Source organism: Martes martes, assembly GCF_963455335.1.
Source record: "Martes martes genome assembly, chromosome: 8".
NCBI classification, from domain to species: domain Eukaryota; kingdom Metazoa; phylum Chordata; class Mammalia; order Carnivora; family Mustelidae; genus Martes; species Martes martes.
The window spans coordinates 19998708-20012636 of record NC_137895.1 but is presented as its reverse complement, the minus strand read 5'-3'; positions in this window follow the sequence as shown (position 1 = coordinate 20012636).

The window sequence follows — 13929 nt, the reverse complement described above, 5'->3', positions numbered from 1 at the left end:
GGGCACAGGATAGACAAGGTCTCAGCTCTCATGGATCTCACGTTCTAGAAGGGAGAGACAGATCATAAACAAACAAAAATGTCATAAATGTCTTGCAGAGAACTAAAACTGGGGACATAAAAGTGAAATGGTGGAGAGAGGCTCTGTCACTGCTCACAGATCCTTAAGACTTTTCATTTTAGATGATGGTTTTCTTCCCTTGGAGAAAACTCAGCAAGCACAAAGTCTTCCTTCAATTTACCATGTTACCAGTAATAATAGATCCAGGACTCCTTCTGCTATTGATGGGTAAAATGTCTACATCTCTTCAAGGGATTGGTTTGGTTGGGATAAATGGGTTTACCATTTGTGATATCCTTCTAAGGATTGGATTGAGAACAGTTTCTGGAGGAACCCAGATATAGAAAGAGAACACGGAGATAACTTCCAACTTGGACTGGCCTTAGGCATGCTCTTCACTTAGAGCTGGTGATATCCCCTATAGAAGAGGAAAATATGATGATCCAACTCAAATGCCTATTATTAGAATTTAACACACACATATCCTTAGGATATATTGTTTCTTGTATTCATTTGCTAAAGTTTCTGTAACAAAGTACACCAAATTGGGTGGCTGAAACAATAGAAGTTTATTGTCTTTAAGTTCTGTAGACTAGCAGCTTGGAAATCAAGATGTCAGAGTTGGCTCCTTCTAAGAGCAGTGAGGGAAGAATCTGTTCTTGGTCTCTTTTCCGGTGTCTCTTTACATCATCTTCCCTTTATGCATCTCTCTGTGTCCAAATTTCCCTTTTTCATAAGGACACTGGTCATATTGTATTAAAAGCCCACCCTACAGTGGCATGACCTCAAATTAACTAACTATGTATTAATTCTATTTCCAAATAAGTTCACATTCTGAGATACTGGGGGTTGGGACCTCAACATATGAATTTTGGGGAGACACAATTCAACCCAAACCCAGCCACAGAGAACTTTGTGCTACATGTGATAATTGCATAATATTTAATATATTTTTTAAAGTATTAATAAAAAAAACCCTCTTTCCAATTAAATATTTACTCAAAATGTTATGCAGTTTAAATGCATTGACATTTAGGCAGAATATCCAGTCAAGGGGAGCTTGAGAGGAAAAAACCATACCTCTAAATTAAAGAGCTAAGAAAATTAACATGGCAGCACATGTTGATTTGTGACACTAGCACATGGAGAGGTAAGTTTTATTTTCTCTCTGCAGTGTGTCCATTATATTAACTCTTGTGGTCAAGGTACCTGAAACTCTTGCAGCATTTAGTTTCTTTTCTCACAGAGCTCTCTGCCTTCGGTAGACTTCTATTACCCCTATGTAAATAGTGGTCCTGGTCCCAGCCAAAGCTTTCCATATTAATTAGTTCCTGTGAACTGACTATAAATGTGTGGATATAATGGCTAGTTAGTTTTTATTTCTTCTTTTTTCCTTCATTGACTTTTCAGATATTCTTTGAACCCAAAACTATACATCTAATCTTGATCTCACATGTAATCATCACAGTATAAGAAATTTGATATAATTTCAGGAATAGAACACTTTCTTTCATGATGATGAAAACCAAGCACATGCTAAGGACTTTGGCCTTTTCTTACCTAATCTTTACCTTACAGGATTCCCCTTAATCAGTTGGTCAGGGACCCCTTAGATCACCATCTTTTTTCTTCAAAATGGCAATTGCTTCATTTTTTTTCTGGTTGCACACATACAGGGAATATGTCTGGTAAAAAGTTTGTAAAATACAGATATGAAGGCCCAGTAATACCTAATACCTTTTAAAAATATCTCCTTCCAAACCTTATCTGTACACATATACATGTGCATGTATTTTACAAAATGGTGCCGTAAGTGTGCACTCTGTTTGCAATCATCTCTTTGCACAGAAAAATGTAGTATGAACATATTTCTTTGTAGGCAAATAGAGCTTCATATTATCATCTTAATAGCTTCATGGTATTCCTTGTATAGATATGGCATGATGTATTTAATAGATCCCAATCTTGATCCATAACATTTCCAGAAAATTTTTCCAGATTTCATACCGATCTTTACCTATTTCTTAGGGTCCAGCCATTTTCAGTTCAAATTGCAAGTTTTAACAATAAAATTAGAAACCCAGGGCCCTGACGCCTGAGACAACTCCCGTCAGGTCACATCCTGTGCAGAGTGCCACCATTTTTTCCACTGTGAAACGTTACTTGAACAGATTCTCAAAATAGCACTCCCTCTTTTTAGCATGCCAGCGTCTCACTTGTGTTATCTGGCCCTCCCAAGCGGCCAGCAAGAATTCTCAACTCCTCGGCCTCGGAGTCCCTCTGTCCCTGTGCCAGACTAGACTTAGCAATCAGAGCATCACGTCGGGGATCTGCAAGCAGTTGGACCTTTGGGACAGCAAGTGGGAATGTAGACACATGGAGCCGGCCAGCTCCCTGTCTCCACCCATGACAAGATATCCTGGTGTCATGCATAGTAGTGTTCTGAGTTGGGGATAAAAGGTCAGGGGTACAGGCTTACGGAATGCTCTAAACCCAACCTAGCCAACTCCCATTTTGTACTTGCTGTTACCTACAAGTTACAGAGCAAATCTAGGGAGATTACAGATTTTTCAATTCTCTAATTTTCACTAGACATAGTATAACTTAGTAAAAGAGCATTGGCTTCAGAAACAGTCTTCAGTTCAGACTAGATCTGCCACTTATCCATGAGCCTGACACAAGGTACTCAATAAACACTTGAGTAAATGTGTTGAAGGTATGTCTGTGAATTTCAGTTTCGGTAAAAAGGGGATGATAATAGCAAAAAGGGGATGATAATTACACCACTTCACTAGATTGTTGCGAGGACCGTTAATGAATGCACAATTGGCATGTAAAAGGTGTTTCATAAGTTAGAGCTGCCACTTTACTATTCTCAGAAGAAAAAATAGAGCTCTTCTTACTAGAATCAGTTCTACAATGCCCTTGACCGATTTGCTTGTTCAACAAATATTATTGAATAGGTACTATGATCATGCCATTCCTCTGCTAAAGCATAAAACATAAAACATAAAGCATAAAACATAAAATCCCACTTAGAATAAAATGCAAATTTCTTATCTTGGCCCACACGCCCTGCATGACCTGGCTCTTTCTTGCATGTCCAACCTCAACTTAGCTTTCCCTTCACCCTCTTACGCTCCAAAGATTGTCAGCTCCTAGAACCAGCTAAGCTTTCTTCTGCCTCAGGCCTTTGCATGTTCTGTTCTCTCCATCTGGAATGCCATCTCCTAGGCTCTTTGGATGACAGGCTTCTTCTCATCCTTCATGTATCGGCCTGAAGGTGAGCTTCTCAGAGAAGTTATCCCTATGCCCAATGACCAGCATTTATTCCCCTAGCACAGCTCTTAGCATCTTGTTTATTTCCTTCCTACTACTTTTTACAATGTGTTTATCATTTCTATTTATTGGCTTACCTGTTTATTGTCTATTTTTCCCACTAGAACACAAGCCCCATGAGCAGGAACCTCCTCCCTTAACCATTGTTTGCTCTTCATTGCCTAGGACTGTGCCTGTCACATAAAAGGCATTTGATAACTTGTTATATGGAACAATGAAGGAATGAATATTTATTTATTTATTTATTTATTTTTATAAAGATTTTATTTATTTATTTGACAGACAGAGATCACAAGTAGGCAGAGAGGCAGGCAGAGAGAGAGGGGGAGACAGGCTGGCCTGCTGAGCAGAGAGCCTGATGCGGGACTCGATCCCAGGACCCTGGGATCATGACCTGAGCCGAAGGCAGAGGCTTTAACCCACTGAGCCACCCAGGCGCCCCGAATATTTATTATTGGAAACCTTCAGGAATAGAAATTCTGAACCTCTATGTTGGCACTCTCTAGAGCAGAGGTATTTTGATGTGAAAAATTATTTTTATGTTAGGATACACTTTGTAAAAAAAATTCCAGTATAATTAATGTACAATGTCATAGTAGTTTCAGGTGTACAATATAGTGATTCAGCAATTCTATATATTATTCAGTGCTCATTAAGATAAATGTACTCTTAATCTCCTTCACTTGTTCCACCCATCCCCGCACCTGCCTCCCTGTGTGATACACTTTAAGAAATGGATAGATTGTGACTTGGGGAGAAGGGACAGTCTGTATCCTTTAGGAGACAAGCAATGAGGAGGACATTCCAGCAGCAGAGAATTTGAAAACTCATTTTTATTCAGGGATACCAAGAGTTGCTTCTCCACGATTTTCTGAGTAAGGGTTCATGGTGAAGAGGATGGGCTTTGGGGCCAGGAGCCTAGATTCACATGCCTGCCTCACCACTTAGAAACTGTGTGACTGGGGACAAGTCAGATGATGGCTCCAAGTCCATTTGAGTGAGAGATGGCCCCCTGAGTCTACTACAGAGTAAGTGCTCAGTACATGTTAATTAATTATCCTTTTTATCTGCTAAAAGGACTCTTTTAGACATACAATTGCAAATTTAAGTTACACCAGTAATGGGGTACCTAGGTGGCTCAATTGGTTAAGTGTCCCATTCAATAACTACTACCTGCATGCGGCTATTGAGCATTTGAAATGTGGCTAACACAGTTGAAGCACTGAATGTTTAATGTTTAATTAATTTTTATTAATTTAAATTTAAATAGACACATATAGTTAGAAAAGCACAAATTTCTACTTAACAGTCTCCCCACCCGCCCCCCCACGCCCCAGACCTGGGCAGAGCTTCCTTGTGGCAGCTCTTTGGAAAGCTGACAAACACAGGGCAGTGTGAAGACCTGGGTGTGTATGGATCTACTACTTTCTAACAGCTTGACCTTAACCAAGCAACTCCATTTCTCAGCAACACAACCTCATCTGTAATGTTAAAAATTTCCTCAGAAATTCTCTGTTTGTTCTATTGTGATAATTTAAAATCATAAACGGAATACAATTGGAAGGATTTTTTAAAAAAACATTTTATTTATTTATCTGAAGAGAGAGAGAGCGAGAGAACACAAATAGGGGGAGCAGCAGATGGAGAGGGAGAGGTAGGCTTCTTGCTCAGGGCTTGAAACCCAGGACTCTGAGATCATGACCTGAGCTAAAGGCAGACACTTAATCGACTGAGCCACCCAGGTGCCCCGGCAAGGATTTTTAAAAATTAATTAATTTATTTATTTGACACAGAGAGATATATCACAAGTAGGCAGAGAGGAAGGCAGAGAGAGAGAGGGGAAGCAGGTTCCCCACTGAGCAGAGAGCCCAACGTGGGGCTCGATCCCAGGACCCTGGGACCACGACCCGAGCCGAAGGCAGAGGCCTCAACCCACTGAGCCACCCAGGCACCCCAAGAATTTTTTTTAAAGCTTTATACCACCCTTTCAGATTTTCTTTCCTATGACCTGCTTTAAGGGCAATGGCTTTATCATCTTCAGCCTTCTGTGTCCATAGTACCCAAATACATAATAGGTCCTGAGTTAAAATACAGCCTCCATGCTGAATGTCTTCTAGTTTGACCTGCATGTCTCGGTGCCCCAGGGCATATAGTAAAAAAGAGAGAATATCTATATTATTTTTATTTATTTATTTGTTTATTTATTTAGTAGATTCCATGCCCAGTGTGGGGCTCAAACTCACAATCCTGAGATGAAGAGTCACATGCTGTACTGACTGAGCCAGCCAGGTGCCCCCTTCCCCTTTGCAAAAATATTTATATTATTTTAAATACACTAATATGCCTTAAAAATTAATCATCTGGAAGTTTTTTTAGTCTTTATTTTGTCCCAGTTGTAATTCATAGTTATTTTAAAGTTGGAAAATGCAAAATATTAAAAAGAAAAAATACAGTTCATCTATAATATCTCTACCTCATCAACATTTTGAAGCACTTTTTCCTATTATATATTAATTTCTTCATTCATTTAACAAATATCTCAAGTATTTGCTATGCGCCAGGCATTTTCTAAGTGATGATACTACAGCAATGAACAAACTAAATAAAAAACTCTGCCTTCATGGAACTACATTCTAGTGCATGATACATGAAGACTCAGTAAAACATATACACAAATTAAAAAACTAAATCAAGCTAATGTTGTTTATATTCTTGCATTTCCATTTGTTGTTTATTTCACTTTCTGTTAGGTTGGGAGCCATTTCTAGTTTTTGTTTTTTAAGTACGTCTGACCTTAACATCCATTGCCTGCTGAGTCAACACATGGGGCTTGCTGGGGCAAAAGGAAAAATAAATACTTGAGTTATGTCTTTAGGAAATTTATCTGGGGCATATTGTTCTTGGGGGATCAATGACTGTCCAGTGAAGGTCCCATACTGCGTACCTTGGAGTATCCTGTTCAGAGAGCCAAAGAATCCCAAGTCTGGGACTCAATGTTCACATCTCAGTTTCTGAGTCTTCAGGCATTACCATCTCATCTTGTGACTCTGAAACATTTCTTTAAGTCTTAAAAAGACATTTTTCTGATGTCATCAGGACCCATGTAGTTTGTGGTCCACCCTTTTCTATTCCTGTATGAATAACCTCTGGCTAATTACTCTCTCCCTTTGCAGACTCAGATGAAAACAACTAAAACATAAACCCTGAAATAGGTGGCCAAGTCAAAGTAGTGAGGAGATGGTGAATGGGGAAGGGAGAGCAAAACTCATACTGTGACAGGGGGTTGTGGCCACTGGACAGAGAGACAAGGAGAGTTGGTCCTCTTTTTACCCTGGAGCATGACCACCATGGTACCCTCCTCTTCAGTGGAGTCCCTCTCTTCTTGTTTCTTTCTTTCTCTCTGCATGTCCCCACACCCATTGCCACTTAGGATCTGCAAAAAGGGAGAAAAGGAGGCTATATTTCCTCAAAACATCAAAGGCAAGGATTTCATCTGACTTGGGAATAAAAGACCAAATCTATGAATGGATGCCATTTCTAGGTAGGGGGAAACATTATGTTGAAGGGCCCCAAGGTAAATCATCAGGAAGAATGTTTTGTTTTGCTCTGTTGTGTTTTTTTATTGTCTACAAGGGAGTAAGGAAGATGTTAATTGGTTGCTGGTGTCTACCCATTAAAGGCTTGAACCAGGACAGAGTCTAGAAATGAGCAGGCATTCTATACAACAAATAGTGCCACAGAGCTATATGTACTGAAGACAATAGCCAACATGTCTCACTGTTTTGACATTTTACTGCTGATGACTTAAAGGGACATCTCTGCTTCTCTTTTGTTACACCTGATTTGCATTGCTAATAGTCCTATATAAAATGCAACCATTAGCAATGAAAGGCCTTGCTACCAGATGAAAAGACAGTATAATGCAGTTTAAGAGTATGGATCAGTGCTGTCCAATAGAAATAGAACACAAGCCATGAATGTAATTGAAAATTTTTCTCATATCTTCATGAAAAAAAGAAATAAATGAAACTAACTTTAATCATGTCTTCATAAACTCTATCTAAAATATCATTTCAACATATAACCAATAGAAAAATTTAATGAGATGTATGTGTTTTATACTAAGTCTTCAAGATCTAGCATATAGCGCATCTCAATTCTGACTGGCCACATTTCATTTGTTCAACAGCCACATGAATTAGTGGGCACTATATTGGGCAGTGTGGGTACTCTGCAGCCAGAGTACCTAGGGGTGTAATCTTAGAAAAGTTAAATAACCTCTGTGTTTCAGTTTGTTCATCTATAAGCTGGGAGAAATGATAGTCCCTACTTAATTTAGAATTGTTATATGGATTAAATGAGCACTTAGAACATTGCCTGACACAGAGTTGGCGCTCAGTAAATTTTACCTTTTATTATCATCAGATATCCATTTAACTACATCCTTATAATGATCAAAGCAATCTTTCTTTTTTTTTTTAAAGATTTTTTATTTATTTATTTGACGGACAGAGAGATCACAAGTAGGCAGAGAGGCAGGCAGAGAGAGAGGAGGAAGCAGGCTCCCCACTGAGCGAAGAGCCTGATGCGGGGCTTGATCCCAGGACCCTGGGATCATGACCTGAGCCGAAGGCAGAGGCTTTAACCCACTGAGCCACCCAGGCGCCCCAAAGCAATCTTTCAATAAGGTCCAGCTCTGAGCTTTCCAAATAGGGACTATATGTCTGACATTTTGCAAAGATAATCATATGCCACTCCAGAATTCCTACCTCACTTCAAATAAAGACTATCAGGGAGAGTTTGGTCTTGAGCTGTGCTTTCACAAAGCTGGGTAGCCTGTAACTCAACAAAGCTCCTTATATTATTATTTTTTAAGTTCCTTATACTATTAAGTCTGCAGAAAGGTTTTTTTTTTTAAGTAGGCCCTAGGCCCAACATGAGGCTTGAACTCATGACCCCATGATCAAGAGTCATACTCTCTACAAACTTAGCCAGCCAGGTGCTCTTGCAAATAGACTTTTTTTTTCTTAAAGATTTTATTTATTTATTTGTCAGAGAGAGTGAGCACAGGCAGAGGCAGAGGGAGAAGCGGGCTCCCCGCTGAGCAAGGAGCCCGACGCGGGACCCGATCCCAGGACGCCAGGATCATGACCCGAGCTGAAGGCAGCCGCTTAACCAACTGAGCCACCCAGGCGTCCCACAAATAGACTTTTATTGAATTTTCCAAATAAACAATATCATATTTTTATTGGGATATAAAATTAGGCTCACAGCTATAAAAGTATCCCAGCTTGCTTTCCAGTGATCTTCTCAGAGATTGAAATCATGATTCACTATAATAGAAGATAGCACTTGTCTTCTTGAAACTACAGCTTACAGCTACAAATCCATATTAATACCCCAGGATATATTTGAGGGCCTAAGTACCATGATATATTAATTGTTACCTGGAGCACTTTTATGACAGTTTTTGAATAAACAATGGAGTAATTCTACAACAGTTGTTTTGGACCACTTACAAATATATTTTTGATGTCTCTAAATCTTAATTCTTTCATTTATTTACATGTATGGTCATTCAACTATCCATTTATTCAACAAATGCATATTGAATGCTTACTATGGGCCAGAAATTTTGCTAGGTACTGAGGAGTCAATAGTAAACAGAACATACAGTCCCTGCCCCATGAGCTTACAATCCAGTGGGGGATAAAAATGTTAACCAAATAGGGCACCTGGGTGGCTCAGTGGGTTAAGGCCTCTGTCTTCAGCTCAGGTCATGATCTCTTGGTCCTGGAATCGAGTCCCGCATCGGGCTCTCTGCTCAGCAGGGAGCCTGCTTCCCGCCACCTCCACCCCACCTGCTTCTCTGCCTACTTGTGATCTCTGTCTGTCAACTAAATAAATAAAATCTTTTAAAAAATGTTAACCAAATAATTACACAAATAAAATTGCCAACTGACATAATTGCTATTGAGAAGAGAAAGGATTGCTTTGAGAGCCTAGGAGGAAGGCATTTGATTTGGTCAGGGAAGTTTTCCCCAAGGAAGTGCTAATAGGGCTGAGAGCTGGATGAGTAGGAGTTAACCAAGTAGAGAGAGCGGGGAACTGCATTCCAGGCAGAGGAAACAACAGGAACAGAAGTTGTGGGGTGGCAGGGGCACAGTGAGGAAGGGACAGAGACTGAAACAGTGAGGGCAGGTTGCCTGAGCTTTAGCTAGAAGTAAGTAGGGCTCAGCATCTTTATATTTACATAAAGAACATTGGGAAGCTGTCATTGGGTCTCCAAAACTTAGGGACACTTTTCTTTGCTGGGTCAAACCTCACTTTGATTCTTTGTCATTATGATGAAATAAAATGTCAGAACACCAAGACATAGAGACCAGGCAAAGGGCTACACATGGTCTTGTTTCTTTTTTTTTAAGATTTTATTTATTTATTTGACAGACAAAGATCACAAGTAGGCAGAGAGGGAGAGAGGAGGAAGCAGGCTCACCACTGAGCAAAGAGCCCAATGCGGGGCTCGATTTCAGGACCCCGAGACTATGACCTGAGCTGAAGGCAGAGGCTTTAACCCACTGAGCCACCCAGGCACCCCCTACACATGGTCTTTATTTCTTATCAAGTGCAACCCAAAATAACAGCCAATCCAGCTCTGCCTCTGGTCCTCCCTTTAGCTGCTCTTCTTCAGTTACCCAACCAATTCTGAGCCTCAAGCTTATGCTTCTCTCAGTGTTTAGCAGAGCATATGATAGCAATGTTTTGATCATAGCTTATGTGAACTCCTAAAGAAACCAACTGTTCCAGAAAAGGAAGTGAAGCTCTTACATATTTAAGTCTGACCAAAGAATCTCCATTCTAGGTAAGATCAGAGGAAAGACATGATCATATTGACCTTTTGAAAAAAATAGCTAGAGGGGTGCTTGGCTGGGTCAGTTGGAAGACCATGTGACTCTTTTTTTTTTTTTTAAGATTATTTATTTATTTATTTGACAGAGAGAGAGAGAGAGATCACAAGTGGACAGAGAGGCAGGCAGAGAGAGGAACGGAAGCAGGCTCCCTGCCGAACAGAGAGCCTGATGTGGGGCTTGATCCAAAGACCCTGAGATCATGACCTGAGCCGAAGGCAGAGGCTTAACCTACTGAGCCAGGCAGGTGCCCTGCGCATGTGACTCTTGATCTCAATGTGTGTTTGGATCCCACACTGGGTGCAGAGATTACTTTAAAAAAAAAAAAAAGAAAGGAAGGAAAAGATAACTAGATAACAAGGTGGGGAAAAGAGTAGAGAAGGTTAAGAGAGGATGCAGGTTGATAGCAATACCATTGCTATCTCCAGGCAATAGGTAAAGTCAAATGTGAAGACAAGTAGATGGATCTGAAAGATAGAAGGTAAAACCAACCTGGCTTAGAGATGTAATGGTTATAGAAAGTAAGAGAGAGGGGCATGTCAGGAATAACTCCCAGAATTTTAAGCAGTCTAACTGGATGGATGGCCATACCCTTCCTCAAAAGATGAAGCACAGAGGGAACAAAATTTGAGGTGAGAAACACACTGAGTGCAATTTTTGACTTGTGGGGTTGGCAATGCCTCAAAGATATCCAAGAGAAGAGGTAGTGTAAACAGTGGATGTTAAGATCTGGGACTAGACACTTACATTCTCCAAGATGCTTGATGGATGTTTTCAGTCTAGAAGCTCACATACTTCAGTCTGTGAAACGTTCTTGAATATTTCTTTGAGGCTTTCCTTGCCTTCTTTTTCTCTGTTCTTTCTTACTATAACTCTTATTATTCAGGTGTTACGTTTGCTCTATTTTTCTTCTCTTTTTCTTTTTGACATATTGGAAGATTTCATCAAACTTGTCATCTAATATTTCTATTGCACATCAGAGAAAAAGGAATAAATGTAGGCTGGGCCTCACAGGGAGATATCTAAAAATTACCACACAGACCTGCCTAGTGGTTAACACCACTGTAGACTGAATGTTTGCATCCCCACTAAATGTCTTTTTATAAAAAAGATTATTCATTTATTTATTTGACAGACAGAGATCACAAGAAGGGAGAGAGGCACTCAGAGAGTGAGGAAGGGAAGCAGGCTCCCGGCTGAGCAGAGAGCCCAGTTCGGGTATCGATCCCAGGACCCCGGCATCATGACCAGAGCAGAAGGCAGGGACTTTAACCCACTGAGCCACCCAGGGGCCCCACCTACCAAATCTCTTATATTGAAACCTATTTTTCAAGTCACCTTTGCAAACTCCTACAATTGAGTCCTGAAAATATGGTGAGGAAAACCACTGTAGTCCCTTTCCTAGGTAGAGGGACCCTACATAACTCTCTGTGCCTCAGTTTCCTCATCTGTCAAAGGAGAGGAACAATAACACCTATCTCAGAGAGCTGTTGCATAAGTAAATCAATCAACATATATAAAATGTCTACACATACAAAATAGTTTTTATGTTTTGATCACTAAAAAAGCATTAGTGATTTCTTTGTCATTATTATCAATACTAATATACGACAGCTGGGTGGCTGATAGGAGACATTCCTGGTCTAGCGTTTTCTTGAGATGGTATCAGAGAGAGTGAATTAGTCTTTGAGAGTTCCTGATCTGTCTGGAATGGATGAATGTGCTACAGTGTCCTTTTTGTACCCGCCAGAGACTCATGTGGACCTTAAACACAGCTCTTGAGACTTTTCCAAGGTATACAGAGTTACCGAGCAGACTGAAGATTCCTTGAGATTCAAACCACCAGACATTTAAACCTATCAACCCAAAAGTTATGGGGCACCTGGGTGGCTCAGTGGGTTAAAGCCTGTGCCTTCAGCTTAGGTCAAGATCTCAGGGTGCTAGGATCGAGCCCCACCTCAGGCACTCTGCTCAGCAGGGAGCCTGCTTCCCCCTTTCTCTCTCTCTGCCTGCCTCTCTGCCTACTTGTGATTTCTCTCTGTCAAATAAATAAATAAAATATTTTTTAAAAATAAATAAAATCTAAAAAAAAAAAATCCAAAAGATAATACCCTCCACTCTTAAAAGGAGCCCAAAGTAGAAGGCTTTATCCATCCCTGCATCGTAATACCAAGAGGACAAACCGAAGCAAAGGTGGCACGACCGTGATAGGGTAAGTGCCATGGTTGATGCAGCAAAGCACAATTTCACAAAAAAAAAAAGCCCTGATCAGATTTTTATTTAGAGAATGTTAGGCCTTGCTATTCCTGGAGCTGATCCATTTGCTCAGCAACCCTTGCCCCTTGCCCCTCACCCAGGGTGTGATTTATGCATGACTGAAAGCACACCAGCTAATTCTCTTTGAGCCTGAACTTCTCCCCAGCTTGCATTTGAAGATGGTTTATGGGCACAGAGCTCATTTCTGGAATGCTGAAAGAGCTAAATATTTGCCCAGTGGGCACTGCACCAAAGGCGGCTGCAGCTTTTTAGCTTCGATGGTTGTTTCAAGGTAGGCTTTTACAAATCTGTTTCGCTGCACGCTTAACCATAGAGACAGAACTCTCGGTTTGGGGAAGGCAAGCCGATACACAAATTCCCTTACCCAAACTGAATCAATTCCCCTAGACTGCCCCAGCTTTCTGATTCTTTCACATTACTCCTTTCACATTACTCCTGTTAATTAACTATGATTAGAGAGGTGTCAAAGAGCTTCAGATAAAATCTGAATTAACTTTGAAGTGAGGGATTCTCGTCACTGAGTTTGAGAAGGTCCGTTCCCTTCAGCAGCAGGTGGTGTATTTTCATACGTATATAAAAGCATTCTCTGGAAATGTCAATCCTACAGATCTGGGGGCAGGACATAAGGTAGATTTAACCAATCGGGAGATATTTTTCATGCCATCTCAAAGTAACTCACAGATGCCTGACAGCTGCAGCTGTCCCGGCCCCTTGAGATGGCATTGCTCTATGACTCAGAGGGATGTTTATGCCAGAGAATGCTACCACTGCAACACTACCCCAGAGATGCCCCAGGAGAAAATAATTTGAAAATAAGTGAGAGAGGAAGGTCCTTGGGCAGATTTGGTCAAACCCAGCTCCATATGTAAGTGCAAATAGTAGTATATGGGAAGGCGGAAAATGCATAGGTTTGGGGGTCAGACAGACCCGCCCATAATTCTGAGCTCTGGTATTTTATATTCAGCCAGTTATTAATGCATTCACCCACTCATTCAGCTAATATTTATTGAGGATCTACTATGTGCCAGACACTGTGTTCAGTGCTGAGATAAAAGATAAGCAGGACTAGCTACATACTTTGTGAGGCCAGTGAAAAAGGAAAATGCAGGTCCCTTGTTCAAAAAGCATTAAAAATTTCAAGATGGTGACCACAGAGCATTAAACCAAGCAGGGGGCCCTTCTGAGCATAGGGACTGTGTGACTACATTACATGAAGCCAGTTCTTATGATAAGCCTTGGGAAGTGAGCATTTGTACTCTTGGAGCTAAATTCTGGAGGGAATTCATTAATCACACCAATTAACTGAAAATCATGACTCTCTAAGGACATCTGAAGGACAGGAGCA